Genomic DNA, 26,452 nt, shown 5'->3' with positions numbered 1-26,452 from the left:
TAGGAATGTTGCCAGATGTAGAAAACGTAGGTACAAGTGATTTGGATAACATAATAAAGTACTTACATTGGTAGTAGACTTGTAATTTATTGGAAACCATCTTTGCGAAATCAGTGTATAGTCCTTAAGAAACATTCGAACTGGTTAAGTGAGAAGCAAACAGATAATTTTCCAATAAAAATAAGGTGACTGAAAAGACGTTACATATTGAATTGGGACAACCGTCATCATCGGGCAATTCGGAACCCTCTACTTCAACCGGATGGCCAAAAAAAGGACTTTTTGGCTTGTAGTAAGCGGTCAAAACGCAGAAGGTTAGCAGCACTAGCATCCTTGGATGCACAGCAGTCAACAACCTGACGAATATTAGCTAATTTAGAGACCAATGAAATCCTTACGATGCATGTGCTATCTCTTCTCACAGAAGCTATACTAACAAAACACCAATATTTGTTACTACGTACTTTTATAAATTTTCGAGTTTATCCTGTTTTACCTTCGTATGGTAAAGTAATTGTGTGCGCGCACATAGACAAATACGAATCTCTTAAATAATTTTCTAGTAAATTCGGACCCTATGATTACGGGCCGTAGGAAACTACCAAAAACAAAAAAATCAATAGTTGTCACAATGTGTACTTATTTAACTAGATGTTTAAAATACATTTTAGATGAATCTAAAATATTAGTTGATCTAGGTTAGTTTTTTAAGGTGACTGACACGTGACGTGAAATATTTTGCGTTGCATAATTTGTACAATATTAGCATCTCTGTAAATATATATTTTTTTAATTTTAAATATAGATTTTTACAATATAATTGATAAAAACTATTTGTTTTATTATATTATTCAAGAATATGTTGTAATTTATTCTTTAATTCTATTTTTATAAGGCTTTAAAATTGTACGTATCTTATCATACGTATTTGTTATCAGTTAGATTTTTTTTATGCTAAAATATACAAAGTGGAACTATTTATTACTATTTTTTTACTAGATATTTAAACAACAAACACGAACATTATCTTATTTTGAGGGTATCTTTGATACTTTCGGAGAAATCGATTTTTGACCCTCTCTCCATACAAGCCGAGCCACCGTGCGGCAGTAACATCCTGTACCTCGCTCACTCGGTTGCGTACAAAAGGTTTAAGATTGGCGGGTGATGACGCTAACCACTCTAGGACTATCATTGAATCGCACCAAAATGTGCATTTATTAAATTTTATGGTGAGTGAGCTCAGTATCTTTGTAAACAGTCTTGCACCGAGCAACGCCCCAGATAATTCTAATCGGGGAATGGTCGTGGCTTTAATTGGGGCTATTTTATTTTTAGAGGCTAAAAGACGGACCGTAACTGTCCCTGTGCTATCCTTCGTCCTCACATACGCGCAAGCACCGTACGCGGCTTCAGATGCGTCTGTGAATATATTTAATTCTACCTCTTCACTAGAATCGCCTAAAACCCAGCGCGGAACTCTAATTTCATTAAGAAATGGTAAAGTGGTTTCGAATTCACCCCATTGTGCTTTAAGGGTGGGCGGTATTTCCTGATCCCACGAGCATCGTTCTTGCCACAATTTTTGCAGCAATATTTTTGCTTCTAAGACACAAGGCCCTACTAAGCCTATCGGGTCAAATACCTGCGCGATTGACGAAAACTAAGTACGTGACGCTTTGTGACATTGTTACAAGTTTTTAAATTAATCGTAAAGGAAAGGGTATCGGTGTCACATTGCCAATTTAGCCCTTATGTTTTAGATGGCACAGAAATGCTCAAGTTTTGAATATTTAAATTATCTTTTGTACTATTTTGCGAACAATTATTTGTTTGTATGTGACCTTGTAACGCTTGCAATATTTCAACATTATTAGACCGCAATTTTCGTAGATTTTACTGACCTGCTTTTAATGTGTCGATTACTCCCTTTCCCAACTGTATAGCATCATCGATGTTCGTGCTGCCGCTCAAGTAATCGTCCACATAAAAGTCATGTACAATCGATTGCTGTATGACTGAATCTGACGCGTCTAAACCTAACTGCTTTAAGCAGCGGCATGCTAGAAAGGCAGCCGAAGCTGTGCCATATGTCACTGTGTTGAGTGAGTAACACTCAAGACGATCGGTCGGATTAAAACGCCATAAAATCTGCTGAAGGCATCTTTGTTCAGGTGCAATTAGCATCTGACGGTACATCTTTTCGATGTCACCTGAAATTACATACTTATGTTGCCTATATCGTAACAAAATTGAAATTAAGTCATCCTGAATGGTGGGACCGACTCTCTGTATTCCGTTCAAAGACCCCTGATTTGGTGGGGGCTGACGCGTCAAAAACTACCCTTAACTTGGTGGTGAGACTGTTCTCCCTTACCACCCCAAAATGTGCCAAAAAACACTCTACGCGACTGTCGCTCGACTCGCGCGCAGTGCGGGACATGTGACCTAATTCGAGATATTCATTCATGAACGCGTTGTAATTCTGCCTAAATTCGTGATCATGTTTTAACCTTCTTTCTAAAGATAAGAAACGGCACTTAGCCATTTCATAAGAGTCGCCTAGAACCTCTGGCGATTCTTTAAGTGGCATGGTAACAACGAACCGCCCATCGCCAGTCCGCGTCGTGGTTTTATTAAAATGTTCCTCGCAAATCCGCTCTTCAGGGGTGAAATTATGTATTGGTGAAACACTATCGAGCTCCCAGAAGCGCGCGAGCTACTTGTCAATATCAGTGTCAAGTAATTCTGAAGCATGACAGAGAATGTGATGATTTTGATTGTTATTAAGGACCGCACCGGAAATTAACCAGCCTAATTTTGAGTCGTACAGCTTGGGTTGACGTTTCCCTAAATCGATTTTATTAGTACCTAGCACTTCCCAAAATACTTCCGCGCCTACCAACATGTCTATGACTGACGGAATGTTGAAAGTAGGATCGCATAGTTGAATATGCGACGGTATTTGCAGGTTCTTTATGTCTATGTATGACATTGGTAACAAATCCTTTATGTGAGAAGGCACACGACAGCTAAGCTCCAACTCAAAGTCTCCTGCCATTGACTTTATGGTTACGTTGCAAGACTGATTACTTTTAGATAGTCACAGTGGAGCCCGTGTAGGAAACCGGAAGCTGCAGCTTATTGCGCAGCCTCTCGCTGATGAAGTTGGTCGAGCTGCAGTTGTCCAGCATGATCCGGACGACGTGCAGAGCGCCCTTGGCATCGCTCTCACCAAAGCTTTGGAAAGCAGTGCAGAGGATTGTTGAGTCAAATTCATTTTTTCAGTAGTCAGAGCAGCTACCTCTACTGCGTCGCTATTAGTTTCGGTGTGAAGCAAAGTATTATGCCGCTCACTGCAATATTTACAAGTAGACAGACGGCATTTGGATAACTGATGACCTGGTCTTAAGCACAACTGGCATACGCCTAGCTCATTGACTTTCTTTTGACGAAGGCCAATTGACAATTTTCGAAACGAGTCGCATGAAAACAGAAAATGATTCTGCGCACACATGAGACAACTGTATTTTGTTTTATTTGCCTTATTATGAGTCTCAGCTGTGACAAAAAAAAATATTTTGTTTATCAGGGTGGCGATTAACCTTGACCGATTTTGACTCCTGGAGCGTCTCCAATAAATCAGACCTATTCGAAATAAACGTGGTAAATTGTTCTAACGTCGGAGGATTGTCCAACGTATTTCTAAATTCTTCCCACTCGCGGCTGGTTACCGAATCTAATTTTGACGACATCATAAAAATAATAAGCGTATCCCACTCAGAGGTTGGTTGACCTAAAGTGTTAAGCGCCCTAAGGTTCTTATTCGTAATGTCCAAAAGATGACGTAACGCCCTGTGAGATTCCTTGTTAATTTGCTCGACACTGAACAAAGCTTTAACGTGATTATTAACTACTAATAACCTCTTATTGTCATACCTAGCTAACAATAGCTCCCAAGCAGTCTTATAGTTCTCGGCTTTAAAATCTAAACTTTTAATTACTAATGCCGCACTCCCCTGTAAGGAAGAACGCAAGTAATGGAACTTGTTAATATCGTCTATAGAATCATTAGTGTGGATCAACGACAAAAAAGTATCTCTGTATTCCAAAAAATATTGATAGTTGCCGTTAAAGTGAGGAAGATCAATCTTAGGAAGCCTTACCAGATTATTTTTATGCTGGCACGAACCGGAACCCGCCTCAGACATAACCTTACTTTCCGCATCCAACTTGCCACGCTTGCGAAGTAATTCCCGAGCGCTGGCCAGAATGGCGAAGTACTGGTTGTCGAAATCCGTACGCTCAGCATATTGCTCCCGGGGGTCTCCGATTCTACTTCAATCCGCTCCTGTAATTCATCAAACACCGTATACATTTCCTCGATCTTGCTAAGACGGCACTCGATCTCACTAGCCTGTACATCAGTTAACGTCGCTATAGATAAGTATGGCGTTAGGAACGTCTTAAAGTTGGTTAATTTACATTTTAATGTTCCCCGCTGTTTAACTAACTGCGTTAACGACATTATTTGCACTAAATGAACTAGGGATAGGTTTTAAGCACTCCAATTAGAATTCACTTAAAGATAATTACCGTAAGCGCAATAAATAAGATGCAAAGTTATAACCGGGCGATATTCACGCGCACAATAGGTATGCACTGATTGCATTGATCGATTACCGATAAGGAAAAAACATGCGATGCGCTCGGCGACTAGGAGGATACTAAATGTACTGTTTCCTTGACCTCTAATAGCGAAATCGATCAGCTGATATGCGCTCGGTGATATATTATTCGCACTTATGATTATTTTAATTGCAAATTAACTTAGGTAACTTTAAAGATATATTTAAATTTAACTTTGACCGTTAGGATTTTTAACTGCTAAAATTTGAATTTTTGTTGAAAATATGAGCAATATTAGTTCGAAATATTGAAGCTGCGTGGTAATTAACCATGGGAAAGGAAGAAGAATTACTTCTTTTAGGGATAGAAGGATATTGAAACGACCTTACTTTTGTTGAACCGTAATTCGACCTGGTTCTCGCTGCTATGCCGATGCGTGACTCTTGCTGGACCGTGAAGTAGTAGGATGACGCTGCGCACGGCGATGCTGCGAATCGGGATCTCGTGGTGTTCTTCAGCCAACCCGGAACTTCTTGGGAACTTCGACGACCTTTGCTGAAGATGTCCTTGACGAAAACCGTTGGGAGTTGAAATCGCCGCTTGAGACGCCCCAGTCCTGAATATGGGATGCTGTAGTCGACTCGCGGAGTTCCTCTCTCCGGGAAACGGGATGAAGCTGCGTTGCGGACGCGTTTTTCGCAGGCGCTGGTACCGAAGTCGAACTCGACGCTCTTCTTCGACGGGTGAAGGACCAATGTTGAGGCCTAGGCTCCTTTCTAGTGGTGCAGGGATGCCTAAGTGGATCTTCAATGAAGACTTATTATTTTAACTTGTGTACAAGATATATTTGTAAAATTAAATTAAATTAATACAAGTAAGAGTTTGTCGTTCAACGTATTTTGGAAGATTGCCGTTGGCTGCTGTCGGCGGACGTTATATACGCATCCGATCGTTGCCGATCTTCGAATTTCGGACGCAATCGGCCGTCCATGACGTCACATAAGATGCGTTCTGAACAGAAGTTATATTTTTTTTTACTATTTTTTCTAGAATCGGCAAACAATTATGTGATACATATATTAATTTCGGGCAAAAAGAAAAAATCATGCATTTAAGGGTTAAGTAGTTGCCGTTCCATTAAATCATATAACAGTATTGGCACACTGTTTTTTAACTTAACTTAAACTTTCCACCTCAGTTCCTTTGACCGGCGACTCTGTCAAATTAGACTATTAAGTATCACTATTTTACCTTTTTAAAAACTTAGGGTCTAGCAGTTTCTACAATAACCATAAGTCCTTGAAATTGCTTGTATTTTTTATTTATTTAGGTAAGCGCAAAGTCTAAGCTTGACATGCTTGAACGTAAAATTTTGTCGTTTGCTTTTTTTTCCAACTCACAACAGCCAAGTGAAGTTGCTGATTTTTTTAGCAACTGCGCCGTTTGTCAAGGATTATGTTACAAAAAGAAACATTCAAAAACTTCAAGTTTTTTTTTAAATAAATTAATTGCTTCATCCCGGAATTTCTTAACAAAAGTTAAAACTTTAAAAAATCGTAACTCGAAAACTATGAAAAATCGGCTGACGTACATGGGGTATTTTCTGATAGCCCACGATGTGAGGAATCTAAAAAAATTTGGACGTCAATAAAAAACAATGTTAAAAGTTGGGTAATGTACGGAACCCTTGGAACGCGAGTCCGACTCGCACTTGGCCGGTTTTTTTGTTTTTGGTAGTTTCCTACGGCCCGTAATCATAGGGTCCGAATTTACTAGAAAATTATTTAAGAGATTCGTATTTGTCTATGTGCGCGCACACAATTACTTTACCATACGAAGGTAAAACAGGATAAACTCGAAAATTTATAAAAGTACGTAGTAACAAATATTGGTGTTTTGTTAGTATAGCTTCTGTGAGAAGAGATAGCACATGCATCGTAAGGATTTCATTGGTCTCTAAATTAGCTAATATTCGTCAGGTTGTTGACTGCTGATGCATCCAAGGATGCTAGTGCTGCTAACCTTCTGCGTTTTGACCGCTTACTACAAGCCAAAAAGTCCTTTTTTTGGCCATCCGGTTGAAGTAGAGGGTTCCGAATTGCCCGATGATGACGGTTGTCCCAATTCAATATGTAACGTCTTTTCAGTCACCTTATTTTTATTGGAAAATTATCTGTTTGCTTCTCACTTAACCAGTTCGAATGTTTCTTAAGGACTATACACTGATTTCGCAAAGATGGTTTCCAATAAATTACAAGTCTACTACCAATGTAAGTACTTTATTATGTTATCCAAATCACTTGTACCTACGTTTTCTACATCTGGCAACATTCCTACTAAATTTTTTTAAGCACTTGACAACATCCTTCTGTATCTGAACTACTAAGTTAAATAAAAATCCCTTTGTAAAAGATCCGACCTACAACATCACCTGAAAAAAGAAAGAAAAAGGGTGAATTGTCATCCGCAATATTTTCGTAGAGATGCTACGCGTTTGCTTACCCAAGCGTAGCAGTCTTTTAACTATCAAACCCGCAGGCGTCTGCATATAATCTTTTATGGCCGTTAATCTAGAGATATCAAGCTTCAAAACAATACTACTTTCGATGTTAGAATTCATTGGGAACATAACTAGAAGTTTCAGTAAACAAAATATTCTAATCCTGTTTGTATGACTTTTTGTTACCTCGTAGACCTATTATTATAAATATACTTTTAATGAAAAAGTTATACTTTGTATATAAAATGAAACAACATACCTGATTCTTTAAGCTCCATATTAATAGTAATCACTAAAATTACTATGGCCTCAGGAATTCACTACTAATGACGTTCACTTAATGAGCCTTTGATAAGAGAGCGCGTACAAACGGGAGTTGCGTTAACTTCAAGGATTGTTAGAGAATGAAAGTAATTAGTTATGCGGGATCTATTTATACCTGATAAAAGTACACTTATTAGCTAATAATATTCAAGCATTGGAAACCAAAAAATACCACATGCGTTTTTTTGAGTTATGGCCTAAGGCCAGCCCACCGTGTGCCGGTCACACGTGGCATTACGTGCCCTCAAAAGAAAACCCCGCTGATTTAGCGTCACGAGGCTTAAATGCTAGGCTTCTTGCGACCTCTGACCTTTGGTGGACAGGTCCCGAATTTCTTAAACAGGATTCACCTTCCTTGCCCAAGTCGCAGCCTGCATTGCCTACAGATTTACCTGAAATGGTACATTGTCTAGCAATAGACATTCAAGAGTCTCCATTTTCTCTCCTCCTCGATCGAGTTTCCAAATTCTCTAAATTGGTTCGAGTCGTAGCATATGTCATGAGATTCATTAATAATTGTTCAAAAAATAAAGCTAAGATGACAGGTTGTCTACAAAGTTCAGAATTAACTTCGGCCCGAAAATCGATTATATCTCTGTCTCAAAGAGAAATGTTTGTTGAGGAATATGCCACATTAAAATCAGGCAAAAGTCTTCCCGCAAAAAATAGACTGCTTCCTCTCAGTCCGTACGTTGATACGGATCAGCTGTTAAGAGTAGGCGGGAGACTTGATAACACATATTACAGCGATGACATCAAGCATCCAATCATATTATGTAGCAAGCATAGGCTCACAAAATTAATATTTGTATTTTTTCACTTACAATTTTTGCACGCATGTCCTCAATTATTGCTCAATAGCGTCAAGCAGCTTTATTGGCCTCTAGGCGGTAGGAACTTGGCGCGAAAAACGGTGGATAGTTGTGTGACGTGTTGCAGGGTCAAATGTCAAACTGTTCAACCTATAATGGGAAATTTGCCTGCAACGCGTGCCCAATTATATCACCCGTTTTTGAACACGGGCACGGACTACGCAGGCCCAATATTGATAGCTGACCGCAAAGGTAGGGGCTGTAGATTAGTCAAGGCCTGGATATGCATTTTTGTATGCTTTGCAGTAAAGGCCGTGCATCTGGAACTTGTCTCAGACCTTACCAAAGACGCATTCATGGCTAGTTTGAACCGGTTTATTGCTCGTCGGGGTAAACCAAAAAATATTTATTGCGATAATGCCACTTATTATACTGGTACCTGTAATGAGCTTTACAGAGTACTACAAAACAGTACTACAAAGTAAAGACAAAACTTTCAAAATTTATTTACGCATTGTGTGCAATAAAACGAACTACGGATTTAAACTGCGCTCTATCTGTTTATTATGCGTATGCCTACTCATGGCTACGATACGGTGTGCCACTATGGGGAGCCAGCGTAGATGTCGACGACCTCTTCAAAATGCAAAAAAAGTGTATTCGCATCCTTGCAAACATACGAGTACCAGAAAGCTCCCGCCCATTCTTTTCAAAATTTAAATTACTAACCCTACCATGTATATACATATTGGAAACAACCATGTTTGTAAGAAAACACTTACACCTATATGAAATGCGCAAAAACCTAGTAACTGGCAATACGAGATGTAAAAACTTACTAGCTATCCCGACGTGCAATTTGGTAATGTATCAAAACAGCCCCCATGTAAGAGCCATTAAAATATATAATAAATTACCCCACAGTATAACGACCGAGATTAGAGATAGCGTATTCAAGAAAAAGCTTGTAGACCTACTGACAAAAAAATGCTACTATAGTATAGACGAATTCCTTAATGACAAAGATTTAAATTGACTAGACACTTAATTAGATGTGACAACTACTATTATAATTAATGAGACTAAATTTAAATTTAAATGTATGTAATTAAACTGTATAATACCATTATTCATTAATCTTTAGTACTACATATAAGATGTTACTAATATAACATAAGTATAGAAATAAGTCATTGTAATGCCCTCACAGGGTAGCATGTACTATTCCTAAGATATATAATTAACACCATGTATTCTTATGCATCATTGTACTGTACATGTATACAATAAAATAAATACAAATACAAAAATCAGATACTGCATCAAATCTTGCTCAATCTGAAATTAACTTTGTTTTTTCACCTCCCTATTCACCGCATTTCGGTTCCCTATGGGAACGATGCGTGCGTTCAGTAAAGCACCATTTGCGCCGCATTTTAAATCTAACACATTTAACTTTCGAAGGTATGAGCACGTGTTTATCGGATATTGAAGCTGTCCTGAACTCTAGACCTTTAACCCCCATGTCCAGCGACCCTTCCGATCTGACACCAGCCCACTTCCTTATTGGACGACCGCTTATGTTTGTTCCTAATTCGCAGAATCCTGTGCCAGAGGAGAAGATCAACACGCTGCAGCGGTATCGGCGCGTGGAGCAGCTCAGACTTCATTTTTGGAACAGATTTAAACTAGAATATGTTTCACAACTACAGCAAAAAACCAAATGGTTTTCATCAAATGATCAACTAGTGGAAGGAGCCCTAGTTATCATTAAGGAGAAAGGGGTGCCCCCTTTAATGTAGCTACTCGGTCGCAAACTTTATATGGGCAAAGATGGAATAGCCCGAGTAGCAGATATTAAAACGAAACGGGGAATAATCAAGCGGGCATTTAATAATATTTGTCCCCTGCCCACTTCCATGTAACGTGCATTGCACTCCGTATTATGCACAAGCACTCACATCCTGCTCTCAATTATAGGTTCCTTGAAGCACTTCAACGCCGGGAGCATGTTCAGAACGCATCTTATGTGACGTCATGGACGGCCGACTGCGTCCGAAATTCGAAGATCGGCAACGATCGGATGCGTATATAACGTCCGCCAACAGCAGCCAACGGCAATCTTCCAAAATACGTTGAACGACAAACTCTTACTTGTATTAATTTAATTTAATTTTACAAATATATCTTGTACACAAGTTAAAATAATAAGTCTTCATTGAAGATCCACTTAGGCATCCCTGCACCACTAGAAAGGAGCCTAGGCCTCAACACTTCGATTTTCACTGCGAAATCAGTGTTAGAAGTTGAATTGGCTAAATCATATTTATATAAATATGTAATTTTCAGTAATAGATATATGAAAATTTTTACTACCATTAGAAAGGTACACTATTTGTGATATGATATGATAAAGTTTTTAAATATAAAATAATTACAAACCCCGAAAACACCGTTCAAAATCACATACTAAAAATTATCAACTTCTGGATTTTTCCAAGCTTTCCGACTTTTCGTCTTAAAACGAATGTAATGTTTTTAAATTAAAAATATTGCGTAAATTTAACCCTTAAATCATCACCCTACTACTTGACGTTTGGTATAAAGGTGCGTTCAAGAACGTAAGCCTTTTTTTTTTAATCTGTGAGCTGCCTAATGCTTTGTAGACATTTGGCAACACTATGCATTTAAGGGTTAAATACACGTCAACGTGGGCTATAACCGCGAAAATTCAAGTTAGCATATTGCGGGCATCTTTCTCTGTCATTCTTATTACGCCTTCATTGGAGTAGATAGAAGAGAAAGTTCCCCGCAATTTGGGGGCTTACCGCGAAAACCGAAATTCGGCAGTTTTTAACCGACTTCAATTTCATAGAAGGAGGTTCTGTATACGGTTGTGGCTATGTTTTTTTTTTATGTATGTTCACCGATTACTCCGAGACCTGTAGGCCGATTTGAGTAATTCTTTTTTGTTCGAAAGAAGGTACTTCCAAGGTGGTCCCACATTAATCTGGTGCTGTTCTGATGATGGGATCCATGAGGAATTGAGGGAACTCTTCAATTTTTAAAAGCACATGTATGGTGATTTGGATGTTTTCTTAAGCAACTCAAGCATTTTCTCTCGAAAACCACCAATTTGATGAAGTGCACCTGATGATGATGATTGTTTTGATGATAATCAATAGATTTCTTAAAATGTAGGACGTTCAGCGATTACTCCGAGACCCGTGGTCCGATTTGAGCAATTCTTTTTTTGTTTGAAGGAAACTGCCTCCAAGGGCGTCCCACATTAATCTGGTGCTGTTCTGATGATGGGATCCACGAAGAATTGAGGGAACTCCTCAATTTTTAAAGGCACATGTATGATGATTTGGGTATTGTCTTAAGCAAATCAAGCATTTTCTCTTGAAAACCACTAATTTGATGGAGTGGACCTGATGATGATGATTGTTGATGATAATGATGATGATTTTATAAGTGTAGATTACTCCGGAACCCGTGGTCCGATTTGAGTAATTCTTTTTAAATTTCGTTTGAACGAAGTTACTTCCAAGTTGTTCCCATAATATTGTTGGTTCTAATCTGATGACGGAATTCATAACGAAATGAGGGAACTCCTCAATTTTTAAAGGCACAAGTATGGCGACATCGTTGTTTTTTATAGTAACTTAAGCATTTCCCCCCGAAAATCACCAATTTGATGAAGTACAACTGTAGCCCTACCACGAGTTTGATACTACTACATATTCGCTAACGTCTCCGTAACTTATTTTCTATACATCTCGCTCGCACTAATAGAGGATGCCAGTACGAGCGAGACGCATAGAAAGTAAGTTACGCACACGCTAGCGAATAGCGAATAACGACTGAGGAGTCGTGAAATAGCGGTTGAAGGGTTGGTGGTTCATGGTTCAGGGTCGCGGGGTTCCGTGATAAGGGGTTGATGTGCTGTGAGGTTGAGTTATCGGGGGGTTGAGGGATTGGGTCAGTGGCGGGGCGGAGGATGGATTTTGTGTTTGTGTAGTGACAGGAATAATTTCTAATTTAGTGATACGCATTATTATGCTTTTCATTTATATATAATAAGCTTTTAACAATGCCTTAAAACTAAAAATGGAAAAATAAAAACTTTTACAAAAAAAAAAGAAAACCGACTTCAAAAAGGTTAAAATAAAATATTATCCGTTTTTAAGTATACGCGTTACCAACTGATATGTTTGAAGTCGGTGCCAAGACAAATAGTAACAATACCGGTCAAAAATAATCAGCTTTATGCCTATAAATCACATTACAACTGTACTAATGTAGTATAATGGTGAAAGTAATTCTGTCTGTCTCTTTGTCACCTTATCGGCTAAACAACTGCCATGTTAATTGGTGAAATTTGTCATGCACAGGTAAAAAGTTAAAGCCCTGTAAATGGTCCTTGAATTGTTTTATATTTTGAAATCAAGTTCTCTGAATAAGAGGCGGGAAATAACTCAGTCCCAATCCTACACCAGAGTACTATGGACAGTTCGAAAATTTGTAAAAATTGCTCTTTAAAAAACATGTCGGCAATCGCATTGGTTTTAGACTAGTAGGTACCGACAAACATGGTACGGACTGCGCCAAGGTGGATTGACTGTGTGTTCTTAGGTATCTACAAAAAGTATGATCATTGCTGTCGTGTCGTGTAAAGTAATCCAACATAGGTACATATAGCCACATTCTTATCGAATCGCTCTAAAATCATGGTATGCTTCAGATTTGGCTTGGCACCGACTTCAAACATATCAGTTGGTAAAGCGTATACTTAAAAACGGATAATATTTTATTTTAACCTTTTTGAAGTCGGTTTTCTTTTTTTTTTTGTAAAAGTTTTTATTAAAATATTGATTTAAAATTAATCTTTTTTTTTTTTTAATTTTGCACTCGTATAATGCAATCGAATTTCGTATAATTGCGGGCACTGGATCGTATAATCAAGATTTATGTACTGGCAGCCCTGCTATGGTCAGTGCGCTGTGATCGCCCTTCCAACGTTCACGTCACACGTCTTTGGTCCAATAAGTAGGTATAAAGAAAAAAGTGACATCCCATACATTCCTCGAAATATACTACGTATAAATGCACAAGGCGTGGGTAAGTGGATGACGCTTTCCAGGGTCCTCGGGTTACTAATTTAACGTGGAAGACCAACCGCAGCCACACCACCACCAACCGGTCGGAAGACTAACCCTTTCTCACACCTCGAGCAGCCCCCTGATTCTCCCTGAGTACAATGGACCACAGTTCCAGCACCCGCGCACACCACCGACGGCACAAACCAGGCGAGAATACCTAACCTCAACACTCATCGGCAAGGGCTTTCAACACCATCTGGCAAAAGAAAACACCTTATACATATTAGAAGATATTGGTATGTAATATTTGTATAGGTATATGTATAAGGTGCTACCTTATTAGTTGCAGATATTTTAACAAATTATTAAAGGTCATCTGCTTCCAGAAATATATACAGCCTTTGATTTGTAAATAAATGTATTCTGCTTTTCCAATTAATTAAACTTATATTATTTTAACAAAGAACCAGCCGTTACACCTCGATCATCTTGCCTCTCGAGAATACCCGCCTGTTATTTTTTATTAAAAATCAATTCTTACCCACATTTTATTTGTTTTATTTTTAAAGATCGCCAGTGTTGCTAACAGACGGCCATTCTGTTGTAGGAATGTCCCCATTCCGGTTAATGCTCGGCCATTCTACACAAGGCGTATGGGCTCATACAATTATTTTATATCTCTTAACAATCAAGAATTTATTTACAATAAACACATTAACAAAACTAGTATTCCAAAATGTAACTTTAATCTTATAGGTACAATACATTATTAACAAGCATATAAAAAACTAAAATAAAATAAAACTGTCTCTGGCAATGTATCACTTTGATATAACATAACGTTCATTATGCAAGCAATTATTTCAGAAATTGCACTCATCATCGTCGATTTAATCACACAATTCTCCAGCGTAGACGTCGTTTCTTTGCAAGTATGCACGTCACCGTAGACGAGATCACGTACTCCTTCTTATGTGTACACGTCACCGTAGACGAGATCACACACTCCTTCTTATGTGTACACGTCACCGTAGACGAGATCTCACACTCTTATCTTATGTGTACACGTCACCGTAGACGAGATCTCACACTCTTATCTTATGTGTACACGTCACCGTAGACGAGATCACACATACCCTTTTTTTTTAATGTGTAACCGTCACCGTAGACGACATCACACATACCTTTTTTTTTAATGTGTATCCGTCGCCGTAGACGTGATCACATATTCCTTCTTACTCACGTCACCGTAGACGAGATCACACATTCCGTCTTATGTGTACACGTCACCGTAGACGTGAGGACACACTCCGAACACTGAAAATAAACTCGTGTCAGTTACAACTGGTAATACAATTAGTAGCAGACTACTAACAAGTTCTTTTTCGTCACTTCTCCACTCAACAGTAAAATAATTCTGTCATACCGAACAATAAAATGAGGATAAGGTTATGATTCCACATTTAGCGTCAAACTTCTATTTTAATTTGCCTCATTAAACCTTTTTCATTTTAATTTTAAATGTTGCGGCATTGAAACAACTAGCATTTACTGCATAATAATTACAGTTTATAGAATACCATAAAAACTCAGTCCCATTACTGTGTTTTTCCTCACAAGCTTGATAATAATTTACTTCAATTTTTAACACTCAAATAGAGAAATATTGTTGTTTATGGTGATCGGAATATAGACACTCTAAAAGATAATTCATCTACAAAGGAACTATCAAGTATAATGAGAAGTTTTAACATGGCAATGCACATAAAAGCACCAACTAGGATTAATGTATTAATGTGTGCGTAATATGCGTAATGCCAACTGACACCCACCAACTTGAATTATCAGATTATGACCTGTCATCTTAAACATTAATAAAATCAAGACTGGTACGACCTGGTTTGAACTGAAAAGGGTCTATTGTAGATTTAACATTCGAAAGTTTCATGATAGTATAAAGGCTCTGAGGGGTGTACTGCCATCTCGCCGAAATATTTTTCGCCTAATTTCACTTCCCAACTGTGACGTTTATACAATAAAAGTGCAATGCGAACTACCTGCAAGTCGACATTCTGTTGTCAACTGTCATGGCGTACAGGCGGGTCGCGGAGCACACCTGACTGACCAACTGAGTTTTATTTATCACCTTGTAATACAACAGAATCTAGACGTCACAATGGCGACGAGGATAAAGAACGTAAGAAAAAACAAAAAAATCGATGTAGTTGCTAAATAACCGACAAAAAGTTATCAGTTTGAAATTATTTTTTCAATATAAGGGAGGGAGACGAATGACCCAAATAGCACAGGTATGATGGACCCATTGTGGACTTAATTTATAGCTCTGAGCACATAAACATCTTTATAAGGTACACTTCTGGTATTTAAACTATATTTTGATCGAGAAAAGAACTATTTTTACGCTAATATTATTACTATAGGGCACATTTCAACGTTTTATTCAGTTTAAATACTATTTAATGCTTTTACCTTTCCAAAAAACGGGTCGGTGAACAGAAATTAAGCCAAATACAGTAAAATAAGTTATTATAAAATAGAAATAAAACTTTTATAGCGACTGTGTATTTAAGGAAGCGTGTAAAACTATAATTAAGTTATACGTATAATAAATAAACTGTCGCGCATATTGCTGTGTAGTGCTGAATATGTCTGTTCACCGGTAATTTACTACAGGTAACTAAGTATACCAACGTGGTGCTGTCTGCGTTAACGGTTGTTGAAACAATATCTGGGTGCGCTGTAGTTTATTATTAGCTCACAAATGTATCAAATTAACGACAAATGCTTAATAATAGTTCACATAATAGGGTTAACACTTTTAACCAGAAGTTATCTACCTAAGTAAATAATAAGTGTACGCTTTATTTAGCGTCAGACTCAATAAAAATCAACAGATCATCTGCTATACAACATGGTGCTACTTAGCTTACGTGTGCTAGTTAGATATGCATTTAAATTATTTAACCAAATCAGCATAATATTATCTGGGTCTTGTTTCTATAATGCAAAAGGAAAAATAAGTAAACAAACTGATACTGTCGGTGAAATTTGTCGTAAAGCTTAAGCTTAATACGAGTATTCTCCAAAAATGGAATACTTTTATGGTTGTAAATGTTGTTGTGTTAATATTGCACTCACCCTCCTGGGGCCCAGCCATACAAGGAAAAAGTCTGAAATTTGCTATTGAAATTTGAATCTATAGTGTAGGATTCAGGGTTGATTTTGTTTTGTTTAAAATGGAACGAAGCAAAACAGATGCAACTCTGCTTCAATTAAACATTAGGTTGTGTCGCTAAGGAGCAAAATGTCATGGTTACGGCGACGGCGAACATTGAATCCTGAACGAAGCGAGACTGAGCGGAGTGAGGGATTCAAGTGTTAACGCCCAAAGTGAAAATAATTTTGCTACCATGTGACCCATACTGCTTTTCACATCACATAATATATGTATAAGGAAATAAAAAATAAAAATAAGTTAGATTAAAGAACCTAAAGTCTTAAGAGTTTAAACCTAAAGAGTCTTAAGAGTTTAAAGAGTTAAAGAGTGAAAAGAGTCTGAAAGTCTAAAGAGTTGAAAGAGTCTAAAGAGTCTAAAGAGTCTAAAGAGTAAAGCGTTTAAAGAGTCTAAATAGTCTAAATAGTCTAAAGAGTCTAAAGAGTCTAAAGAGTCTAAAGAGTCTAAGGAGTAGTCTAAAGAGCCTAAAGAGACTAAATAGTCTAAATAGTCTAGAGTCTAAAGAGTCTAAATAGTCTAAAGAGTCTAAAGAGTCTAAAGAGTCTAAATAGTCTAAAGAGTCTAAAGCGTTTAAAGAGTCTAAATAGTCTAAAAAGTCTAAAGAGTCTAAAGAGTCTCAAGAGATTAAAGAGTAAAGAGTCTAAATATTCTAAAAAGTAAAGTGTCTAAATAGTCTAAATAGTCTAAAGAGTCTTAAGGAGACTACAGAATCTAAGTTAGAGTCTAAAGATTGTAAGAGTTTAAATAGTCTAAAGAAGTCTAAAGGGTCTAAGAGTCTTGAGAGTCTGAAGAATCTAGAGGCGTACATGTGTGCAGTAAACAGATTTTGTTGAAAATAATTATAATAAAAAAAACCATTTTCCGAATAAATGTAAAAAATTCTTCCACCGAACTTAGAAAGTACCTACTACAGCTGGTAGGACCGTGGGCCTTGGTATGGCTATGCTTAATAATTCTGCCGCGCCAGCAATGATTGCGCGGTGATCGATTACATTTGGAAACTCATGAAATGCTTACCTTGTCCTCCTTAAATAAGTTCTTTATTTAATTATTTAAACGAGTTTTCAAATGCAAGTACCGCGGTTATGGTGGTGGGGCGGGGTTGCTGATGCCGACTATGGTGTATTTAAAATAACTAACTAGACATTGACACAACCTTGCCTATAAATATGAAAACTAGAAAAGTCGAGTTTCATAGGCTGAAAAGACAATGGTATTAATGTATAGTTTATGCAAGATACGAGTTCCGTATAAATAAATACCTACAATTGGAGTGAAGACTCCGTGAGTGGAACCTAAGTCCGAATAAGGAAATACCATTGGAGTGAAAACTCCGCGAGTGCTGCATGGGATATCGGCCCATGTAGTGCAAATGATAAGTTCTTCAGAATTAAAAATAAATATAGCTCAGGAAAAATTCCATAAAATTTAAATTGTTAGTAATATGTGACTATAATTAACGTTAAGGAGTGAAACTCAGGTTATTGTCACAAAGACTCGTTGAACTTTAATGTATGTCTTGGGGTCCAATCCTATGTATATGTGTCTACCTGTTCTGTTTGTTACACGTTAGGTTACTTCGATAACTCCTTAAGTACAGAAACTCGGTAGTTAGAAGGTACTTACCTAACGCACATGTTCCGTGCTTACTTACGGATAGTATTACAATGATGTCTTAATTGTCCGCTTTAGAATGTGCCTGAGTGTCGTGTGCCTGCTATCTGCGAGCACTCTTCCAAGTACGCACGTTTCAGAAGCTAGCGTAATGGACATTTTTAAAGTTGCTGTCGACAAATTATAAGAATACTTTTCGCAAAAACAGAGTTTGTATGAACGATTCGTGTTTCGACTGATGCAACAAGAATTGTACTTTGGAAATTTCTAATCTAATCTATTCCTAATGATTCTAAATGTGATTTCAATGCGGAAAATTGAGCCTCCGCCGATCTAAAGGAAAATATTGAATCTAGGGGTTTCAGTTACAATAAACAAGTGATTATGGGAACAAATTTGATAAAATGTTAGGAGGCAACTGAAAGAGTTTTTGGGCAAACATAACAAACAGGTAGACAGGATTGCGATAATGGCGCCGCCTTCCCCCTAAAAGATAAAATGTGCCGGCATGTGATAAATGTGCCTACAAAGGCCAATTCAAAATGCAAAGCTGCACTAGGACTAAATGAGTACCGATAAAAGTCGACGGGCCGACTAAATTAAAGTCCAAAAATAAATAAATTACCTAAAGCCAATCAACTAATTTTAGTGCCAAAAGAACACAATAGTAATTCTATAAATTTACAATCAGGTCAAAGGTCAATTTAAGGTAAATAAATAGACGCTGGGTCCGTCACAATGCCACACATTGTGTAGGTATCTAAAGTAAATGCTGAAAAAAATACAAAGTACCAATCAGTGACGATGCGTGAAACCTTGCACTCCCACTGCGCTACTTTATATATGACTTGTTCCTAATAGTGAAAACATACACATACGAACATAGTAACCAAATCCGTAAAATGGACGGCCAAGCGATGGCGTCAATATCGGACAGTTACCCAGATAGAGATGAGTTTTAATTAAGTGTAATAAAAAGGCACGTTAGTGGGAAATTTATACTGTGTACGTATAAAAACGTAAGGACCAGACGTGATCTTGATTGCACCAAATTGCAGTTTGCCTAGTTGAGGTTGAAACTAACAAAATCAAACAAACCTTGTAAATTGAGGTTGCAGATCGAGCCTCTATATTTGCAAGAGTACATATATATTATCAAAGAGTTATTTACTTAAGTCGTTGTTTAATTATCGTACAGGTACTAAGTACCAAGTATGAACTAAAACCCAAAATGGCGTAGGGTTTTATTAAAGCAACGGAATAATAATAAAGTAAATCTTCGAACAATGTAGTCGGCGAAACCGTGTTCATGGTAATGAAATTCCATTGGTTCCTTGTAAAATATACATAATTAGAGTTAAACAATATATGCCACCATCAAAATGAACATACACAGGTGCTAGTTTTGCTCTATAATATATCTGTAAGTAATTGAACCTAAGGGAAGCAAAATGTCTATAAAAAAAAAATATTAATGTGACTGTAACCAGGGTCAAATTAAGGCTGTGTATATTGTAGTCAAGGGCTATTGTAGACTATAGTCAAGGCTAAAATCAACTTCCAATTGTAAGCAGGGATTAAAGTTGTTTTCATAACATAAATAATATCATTCATTGTATAAGTAACATTAAGTTGCTAGATTAACAGTACAGTCGATATACCATACTTGAATATAATTGAGGTCAATACTGTATTCAGCAAGTATTATAATTAAAAAACGGTAATAAAATAATGTATCCAATGCAATTTATAATAATAACGGTCAAATATGTAGGTACCTACATCATTTTACCCGAGTAATAGAAATCTATTTGTATAGATCATGGTTTGCGTAAATAACATACCAGTACACAAGTAAAACTAAATAGGTTGTGATATCTGGTATGACTTTTTACCTTACTTAACATTGGACCATTTACGTATATTATAAATTGCATTATATCTATATATTATACTATATTACCTATCAAACAGCCAAGTAAAACTGAGGAAATCAGTTGTTGCCAATAAATAATGTACATGTACGAGATGTTATTGGAAAGCGACCTGTATGTTACAATTTTATTGGAAATTCACGAAATAGGTATTAATTGTGTGAAACGTGTATATAGCTTGAACGCTAATGAAAATACCTAGAAAAGTGTAAGCATCCAAAGAAAATATGTATCAATTAAGGTTAAACTGGTAAGATATTTAAACCTCGAGTTATTATCAATTTGAATAAAAGAAAGCAGACTCGAAATTCAAAACTGAAAAAAGGAGAAGGAGAGAGACTGATATTGTAAAAGTAAAACCATAATTGTATTATAACACTTTATTACGCTAAACAAGTACATAACAATAAGAGAATAGAATAAATGTGTACAAAGGCGAACTCATCCCTTTAAAGGATCTCTTCCAGCTGACCGCTAAGCAACTGAGAGAGATACTAGGAATAGTGTAAATATTCCAAGGTTATATTGTTAAAAAATGTTTATTGTTGAACTGTTGAGAAATGAATATATCCACAGTATCCACACCTCGCCGAGTTTCTTCCGCCGGTTCTTCTCGGGTCTGAGGTTAACGCTGTTTTCCGAACCGGTGGTAGTATGTCGGAATTAGAATCTAAATTAACCTAGCAGTTATAAGATAAACAGATGTGAGATGACTGAACTATTGTTGCATGGCTAACGCATAAAATAAAATAAATAAATCATTATAAAAAGGAAGAGATGTGACGTTTATACAATAAAAGTGCAATGCGAACTACCTGCAAGTCGACATTCTGTTGTCAACTGTCATGGCGTACAGGCGGGTCGCGGAGCACACCTGACTGACCAACTGAGTTTTATTTATCACCTTGTAATACAACAGAATCTAGACGTCACACCAACCAACTTATTGCAGTACTTTTAGTTGGCAAACCAATGCTTAGCATATTATTATTTAGCATAATTTTTATTTGATCACAATTTTATTTAGCAGATGATAATTTTACCACGATTTATTTAGAAAAATAGTCACTAAGCAAATGTTTTATTATACCTAACTATTTATTGTTAAATAATGTTTGCCCAAATTGAAGCTTTGCATACTTTTTATTTGATCACAATTATATTTAGCATTTTTTTTAAGACCCGTAAAACGAAACTGTTCCTAGAGATAGGTAGGTTAGGGTTATTTTTTTTATAACCCTAAAAACAAAACTGCTCTCAGAGATAGGTAGGTTATGGTTATTTTTTTTTATGACCCGTAAAACGAAACTGCTCCCAGAGATAGGTATGTTAGGGTTATTTTTTTTATGACCCTAAAAACGAAACTGCCCCCCCAGAGATAGGTAGGTTATGGTTATTTTTTTTTATGACCCGTAAAACGAAACTGCTCCCAGAGATAGGTAGGTTAGGGTTATTTTTTAAGACCCTAAAAACGAAACTGCTCCCAGAGATAGGTAGGTTTAGGGTATTTTTTTTAATGACCCGTAAAACGAAACTGCTCCCAGAGATAGGTAGGTTAGGGTTATTTTTTTTATGGCCCGTAAAACGAAACTGCTCCCAGAGATAGGTAGGTTATTCACAATATTAGGCGAAAAAGAATTTATGCCTATCAATACATTCGACATAACAATAAAAGACATTTTTAAACATGACCAACTAAATATTATGCCATACAATAATATTGTAAATAATCATTTGCGACATGTTATATATGCGAAAGATTGGTTTGCCATCTGATAGTTTTGCCAAATGATACTATGGAAAAAATAGTTTGGGAAGTGATAATTTGCCATACAATTTTCGGCCACATATTAGTAAACCATTTTTACGAAACATGTAACGTATTACGTTACACAGGGTAAGAGCCGTAGGAATCAATAGTGTTTTGTTGAAAATATTAAGTACATACTTGAGTCATCACAATTTTGTAATCACAGCAAAAAACGAGCTGTACGTTCCATCTATGGACTGGGCGCTCGAGTATCCCTAAGAGAGAAATTCAAAGAAGTTAACATTCTTACCGTTGCATCTCAATACATACTAGAGAATATTATGTATGTTCGGAAAAACATCCAAGAATTCAAGGTTATCAGTGATATATCCATAACTATAACACTTAGAAATAAACATAAACTTGTTGCCCACCGCCTCCGTAAGGTTAGTACGGTTTTCGTCGGGAACTGTACACGTTTTTATAACAAAGTCGCTACTGATATAGTGAATTTACCACTTCACAAATTTAAGTCACACATTAAGCGCTCCTTGTTAAGTAAGGCGTACTACACTGTAAAAGATTTTATAAACGATAGAGATGCCTTTAAGCCGGTAGCTTGATTTCATTAGTATAATAAGAGTTAAATAAATATTATTTTAACATTGTGAATTAAATATATTATGCTAGTGTCCAGTAGAATTGACACATGAGACAATCATGTTCTCGCTTGATTATATTGTTTAATTTAATTTTAGTTTTGGACACTTGGAGACCTTATATTACATCTCTAAGTATTTATTTATTTGTCGGAGCGTGACTCCAGATGGACGTATTGCAGCGTTACAGTTTCATAGTTTGACGCCTGTATAAAATCGATTAGCAATGTTGAGCTACGTATTACTTGGTTGTAACGAAATTCATAAAGTTGCGTAAAGAGTACTCGTAACGCCCTCTATTGGCGTATTGTTGAACTAAGATGACAGGTAGAAGGCTTTGGAACGTCAAGAGGTTTCTTTTGGGTGAACGTAGGCACGAGTTGGCATTTTTGTAGTTATGTTGGTAGACCGGTCGAGCAGGTTTGCCTACTTGACTTAAAGGCGGGAGCGGGGAGGCTCCTCGGGCAGAATTGATCGAGCCGCGCTAGAGATCGGACGTTAGCCAACCTCGTGTCTAATTCGCCACGTTCCTGAAGGCTTATACCTGAAGGATTATTCTGAAAGCTTATAGATTCTAACGTTCTTTAACCATTTAGCTAAGTGTTTTATTCCAAGTGTTATTTTGATTTCTTACGTGTGATTAGAAGCTTACCTTTGTAAAATAAAGAGAAGTAGTGTTGTTTTGAAAAGATGTGTCCCGCCGAGTTTGTTGCCGGTCCCATATTGAAATACCCTTCTCCAATTGAGAAGGAATTAAATCTTCTCGGGTCAGAGGTGTACGGTTGGAGCCGGCCTAGCTTGATTTGAATAAAGACTTGAACGATTTTATGCGATCCTTTTATTTGAGTGCAATCCAAATACATCCCAATAGCGACTAGATATTTTAGTAGGCACTAGTATGGTTAACGAGTCCGAAAGTTTATTTCATGCACTGGTAGCATACTGAGTTAGCTGTGAAGTAATACATTGAGATACTACGCCCACCCGCCATCCTGTGTACAAAACCCATGCTGCCTCCGTCATATTTATTTTATTTTTATTGTACATACCTATATTTTGAATCCCAACAAAAACATAAATGTGAAATGAGAGCCAAGTTCAATATTAAGAATATGTGTCGTTGTTGACTCGCCGACAAAAGGATTGAGATCTATATGGGTGCCAAGTTCTGTGCTGTGTAGAAAATCCTTAAATTATAAAGGATTTGCCTTGTCTAGTTTTTAACAACAAACCAAATTTTTAAAAAAGTAACACAGTACTTAATTTGAATATTACCGTAAATTACTGATTCTTGGGAATCTTTCCGGTAACGTTACTGGGAATATTCCCACTTTGGGTATTTTCCCGGTAACGGCACATAACTAGATCAGCTCCATGTTAGCATATTAACGCATTGTCATCGGATATACGGAAGTATACCAAATTTCAGCTCAACCAGATGATTTGATTAGTGATAAGTAATTGCGTTTAAAATTGACTGGATACATATATGTATAAATTTGACTGGTAGAGAATGCCTTATGGCATTAAGTTTGACTTTTGTACAATGTGTTTTTCGTATAGGCATATAGGTAATATAAATGCCTATACGTAAAAACTAGCCAAGACAAACCCTTTATAATTTCAGGATTTTCTACACAGCACAGAACTTTGCACCCATATAGATCTCAATTCTTTTGTCGGCGAGTCAACAACGACACATATTCTTAATATTGAACTTGGCTCTCATTTCACATTTATGTTTTTGTTGGGATATCAATACATTTTGTACAGAAATTACTATAGTATTCATCATGAAAGCAGTTTGCCTAGGCTAAAAAGGAGACCCTCGCTAACGCGCGGTTAGTTGTCAAAAAGTTTCAGTTTTCAGATTTTTTCTTTTGTATGCGCCTAATATACCTTCATGCCAAATATCAAGTTTTTAAGTGATCTAGAAGTGGGTTAGGTTTTTGGTCTATAAGTATTAAGTATTAATATATTTTTGTCCGCCGAAATATCTATAATTTCCAGTTTTCAGATTTTCCCCTCTATATACACCTAATAGTCACATTACATACTAGTATTAGTATTACATTTTGTACAGAAATTACTATAGTATTCATCATGAAAGCAGTTTGCCTAAGCTGAAAAGGAGACCCTCGCTAACGCGCGGTTAGTTGTCAAAAATTTCAGTATTCAGGTTTTTTTCTTTTGTATACGCCTAATATACCTTCATGCCAAATATCAAGTTTTTAAGTGATCTAGAAGTGGGTTAGGTTTTTGGTCTATAAGTATTAAGTATTAATATATTTTTTTCCGTCGAAATATCTATAATTTCCAGTTTTCAGATTTTTCCCTCTATATACACCTAATAGTCTACCTTGATGCCAAATATCAAGTTTCTAAGTGATCTAGAAGTGGGTTAGGTTTTTGGTCTATAAGTATTAATTAATTTTTTTCCATCTAATTACCAAATATCAACAATAAGTATTAATTAAAAATGTTTAAAAAAGGCCCTTACTAAAGTCCATTTCAATAGAACTTGCGAACTATGTAAACAAAGGACGTATCTTTGTTTTGTCACTGTTTCTCCTTGAATTTTCACATCATCTCATCAAACACCATTGAAACACATACACTATACACTATTAAAGCGGTCGTTACCGTAAAATACAACAATTTATTTATTTATTTATTTATTTATTTATTACTCAAATAAGTGACACAGCATTACAGTAAAAACTAAGGCACTGTGAAACTACAAAATAAGAATACAAGAAAACAACAACAAAACTACAAATAAAAACCAAACACAAATTAAACATTAAATTTGGGCGACGACGTAACAGCACGACGACGAGTTACGACGTAACGTAATATATAACTGTATCTTGGATATTTCAATAAAAGTTTAAAATGGTTTCATAAGTTATTAGGCCCTGATGTAAGGACGTTTTTGTTTCTTTTACATTCTGCAATTGTCTATGATGGGTAGTGTTGTGACTAAAGTTGGTGATATACTCGTAAAGCCGCTACACACTACCCGACTCACAGTAAAGTCATACTTTGAATGCAGTTTTGTTTCTTTTAAAAAATAAAGGATGATCTCCTTTAAGTAAAATGAGCCAGCTTAAGGATTTAAGATAGTTTCCCTCCAGGGCCCGACTTATCTTTCCACCCTGTATAGTTCGTTTTTTTTAGCATTAAAAATAAGGTAAACAATCTTTATATGTCTTTGTTTTTGATTGAAAAACACATTTTAAAAATAAGTTACGGCAAATATGTAACAATAATGAATCCAATACGTTCATTTATATTCTTCTGCTTTCATAAGTAATAGTTACTGATTTTTAATAAGCGTAATTAAAAGACATGTCAAGATGGCTTACCTTCTTTCAAGTTCTTTCTAATGCAAAAAAACGACTTATGGGTGCGAAGCACCAAGGTCATGATGCAGTGCGATAGTGTGTTACGGCCTTAAGTAAAGGACTAAGTGAGACTCTTGCCCATCACTAGTAAATTCATCATTCAGAGACAATTTCAATATGGCGGTTTGTTTACATAGTTCGCAAGTTCTATTGAAATGGACTTTATCGATGCATACTTGTAGCAAACAAACTACCCGAAAAAATTATAAACGAAATTGAAGACAACGTGTTCAACGGGGAACTGAAAAATTTGCTGCTAAAAAAATGCTATTATTCCATAGACGAGTACCTGAATGATGAATCTTTGCCTAAATGAAATAATAATAATTTAAATTAAATAAATATTTAAATAATAATAACTTATAATGATAATTTAAATTAAATATACCTAAATAATTAAATACATAATAACTTTTAATGATAATTTAAATTAAATATACCTACCTATAATATTATATAATG

The sequence above is a fragment of the Cydia splendana genome, unplaced genomic scaffold, assembly GCF_910591565.1.
Source record: "Cydia splendana unplaced genomic scaffold, ilCydSple1.2 scaffold_78_ctg1, whole genome shotgun sequence".
Classification (NCBI taxonomy): domain Eukaryota; kingdom Metazoa; phylum Arthropoda; class Insecta; order Lepidoptera; family Tortricidae; genus Cydia; species Cydia splendana.
This window is presented reverse-complemented; position numbering follows the sequence as displayed.